General features: G+C 43.1%; 1 long non-coding RNA gene across 1 annotated transcript; it reads right to left on the minus strand.

Annotated features, from left to right (window-relative positions):
- Nucleotides 1–2,749: 2,749 nt before the first annotated feature.
- On the minus strand, nt 2,750–3,300 carry LOC147982791 (uncharacterized). The gene is made up of 3 exons (XR_015614899.1): nt 3,130–3,300; nt 2,927–3,037; nt 2,750–2,843 (listed from the first exon to the last, which is right to left on the minus strand). It is a non-coding gene; the product is annotated as an uncharacterized LOC147982791 (long non-coding RNA).
- Nucleotides 3,301–3,554: the final 254 nt, after the last annotated feature.

Consider the following 3,554-nt stretch of genomic DNA (forward strand, 5'->3'; position numbering starts at 1 on the left):
CACCATGCGCCAAACACTATTCTCGACAATCAAAAAGAAAAAACGACGAGGGTGCAATGCATAACAATAACCAAAAGCAAACATAGAGAGCCCAAATAAATGTAAAAGCATTTAATGGCCTGCTGCTTCTGACCATGCTTATCGACCACCTCAATATACGGAGAGGAACCGCACTTCCAATAATAGTTGTCATCCGCATACTCATACCTAAACAAAAGGCAAATTTTGGATAAACGTGTATTTTCTCATAATCCATGAAGAGCGCCTTCATGATTTTCTTCGTAGCGTACATGGTTTTCGGCAGTTCATGGCCCTCAGGCAGGCTGTTATCCCATACTCCCAGAAATGCTTCAAAGCAACCTCGGCTATAGCCATACTCAGTCTTGACGGCCATCAGTTGTGAGATGGCATCCAGTATAGACAGCTTGGCATCCTCATAGAAAGGTTTCTTTGACGAGGCCAAGATATCCAGGAAGGCCTTTGCGGTTTCCTCCGGCTCCTCCGGTTCATTCGCTGAATTTGACGGAGGTGTCGGCTGTGCAGCAAAGACATCATCTAGCATGTCTCTAACCCCATCGTCCTCATAACCAGCGACATGTTGTCGTATCACCTCCTCTCTACCACGGTCCCGCTGGGCAAAGTTTATCGGCATATTAAAGTTGGGCATAAATCCATGCGCGCGAAGGTGCTTAGTCATCTCACTCTTATCTCTGCGAATACGTCTCTTACATTTGGCACACGGGCATTCTGGCACCATCCTCATTGGACTACGGAATATCTCTTTCAAAAACACATCAGTTTTCTCGACCCACTCTGTTGTTACTTGATTCCGATGGAAAAACCCATTATACATCCACTGGTTATCCGCCATCTCTGCTTTATTGGAAGCCACACAACAAAATTGATGATTCATTTAAATCACTCACATCAATATTTTTTTTTTAGAGTGTTGACGAGAAACGACATTTAATCCACCTACATCTCTAATAGGTAAAGATGGGTCCTAATCCCACCCGAGAATGTGTAGATTGAGTACGTTGTCCATGCTCTACCCCATTCTGGGACAAAATTTCGGCAGCACCTCCCCGTTGTTCTCCAAATACACGTCTTGGCAAAATGCCGAGAGAATGTGCATCCGGAGAACAACTGGGAGGTGCCGCCGAAATCCTGTCTCGGAACGGGGTAGAGCATGAACAACTTACCCAATATACACATCCTCGGGCTGTCCGTGGAAAGCGCTGGACAATCCGAAAGAGCTGCGGTGATAAATATGCAGTTGAATGCATATTTATCGATGCAACCCTTTCGGACAGGAGACCTAGATTACGCGACTTGACGTGAAAATTTAATCTAGTTAAAAGAGGCTAGGAGGTGAAGGTGGATTCGTAGCTCACCCTCCGCTGTAGAGGAAGTAGTCGAGCAGCGACAGGATCATGGACCAAACCTAGACGACGAAGGCTCCTGGGAGATAAAAACCACAAAGCCTGTAAATTTTACCGAGTCAAAAAATTTGACGGCATCACATCACATAAAGCATCGACACTTCAAACTATGAAAAAATCATATTGCTAATGACATCTAGTCAAGGTTTTAGATCATCATGATACTTCAAATCCATCAAGTGTCAAATTTCGTTCTTCAATTTTTTAGCAAGATCATCATGATAAAATAACTACTCATCAGATACCAATTTTGTCAACATCACAAAATGAAACTATAGCCACTGGTAGAAAAAGGGCCTATAGTCCCGGTTCATAAGGGCCTTTAGTCCCGGTTCCGGAACCGGGACTAAAGTGTCGGTACTAATACCTCCCCCCTTTAGTCCCGGTTCAATCCAGAACCGGGACTAAAGGCCCTCCACGTGGGCATTGCCCAGAGCCCAGTCAGGAGACCCTTTGGTCCCGGATGGTGGCACCAACCGGGACCAATAGGCATCCACGCGTCAGCACTTCTGTGGCTGGGGTTTTTGTTTTTTTTGAAAGGGAGGGGGGGGGGTTGGGGGTTTTGCGGGGTTAATTTAGGTGTTTCATATATTGTGTTAGCTAGTTATAATTAATAGAGAGAAGTGTCCTCTCTTATGTCCGTGCTTGGTCGACGCTACGTACTATACATGCGTATATAGAGAGGACTAGACACGCTAGCTAGCTAGTAAGCAAATGAAAGAAACAGAAGATCGTCATGAACATATATGGATATATACAGAGAGAAGTGATATCGACCACCTCTCCTTCTCCGAGAGATTGGTCGAACAACAAGTTCTCGTATATCTATCTGACACTACCGGCTACATATATACAATAATTATCTCCTACAAATGTAATCATACGGACTCAGGGTCCACATAGAATTCTCCGTCTTTAGGGATCACGTGGTCAAGAAAGAATGCCGCCAATTCCTCTTGAATTGCTCGCATGAGCTGGTGCTAGGAGTTCATCCCGCTTCCGAAACATCTAATTTGAAGAAGGGGGTCAATACATATATATATATATATAAATGAATGAAACTCAACACAAATGATGGTAATAAAATAAAATTGTGAATGTTGTTATTTACGTACTTCATATTGTTCGTTAGAGTACCCGCCCCGCTCACAGGTCGTGTGGCGGATGGACTCGCAGATGTAGTATCCACAGAAATCATTCCCTTGTTCTTGCCACAACCACTTTACAAGAAATAGAGGTCAATCAAACTGATAAGCAAGAATGCTAAATGGTATTGATGAAACTAGCGCTTGAATCACTAGGAGATGCGCGGAACATGCTACTATAGTACTTACTTTCGGGTGTCTAAATTCCAGCTCCTTCGGCAGTCCCGGAACTGTTTTGGTGAATTTTCTCCAAACCCTGCCGGATAAAGAAAACAATTACTTGATATCAGGAAATGAACAAAGTTGCTGATATGGTGGATAATGATCGATTTAACTTACTTCTTGAGGATTTCAGTCATGTCCGCATACTCCTTGGGATCTTTTCGTTTAGAGTCCAAGACGGTTACTACTCCCTGCTCAAGCTTAATCTCTAGGAGAATATAGTGGTAACTGCACACACATGCATAACTCATCAATTACATTACTATAACCTTGACTAATATATAAGGGAAACCGAATACGCACAAGACAGTAACACTCACCTGAAGTTGTAAGGAAAGAGTATTATATCTTTGTTTTGATTTATTACGAACGATCGTAGCAAGCTGGCCTCGGTAGCTACGGCATGAAGTTTAACCTGAGTTGCATCTATGAGATATGTGTTAATGATCCCAATATCACCGACTTGTCTTTTCTTCAATTCGACGATCTTCAATCTGCATAATATAGTGAGGATGATTATAAATACATGCAATGAAAGAGCTAAGCTATATAGAGAAACTTAATGAAAGAAGTAGTACTACTTACAGACAGTAGCAAGCGACCGTTGTTTTATCGAGGGCCAATTGATTGAAGAACTGATAGAACTCCTCAAATGGAACAGGCAACAGATCAATTCCAACGAGGTCATGCTCCGGTTTAACTCTCGCATACAAAGTACTCCTCCCCCCGGAGTCTCTGCAGATTT

Source organism: Triticum urartu, chromosome 2A (assembly GCF_056163025.1).
Source record: "Triticum urartu cultivar PI428250 chromosome 2A, HENAU_Tu73, whole genome shotgun sequence".
Taxonomy (NCBI): Eukaryota; Viridiplantae; Streptophyta; class Magnoliopsida; order Poales; family Poaceae; genus Triticum; species Triticum urartu.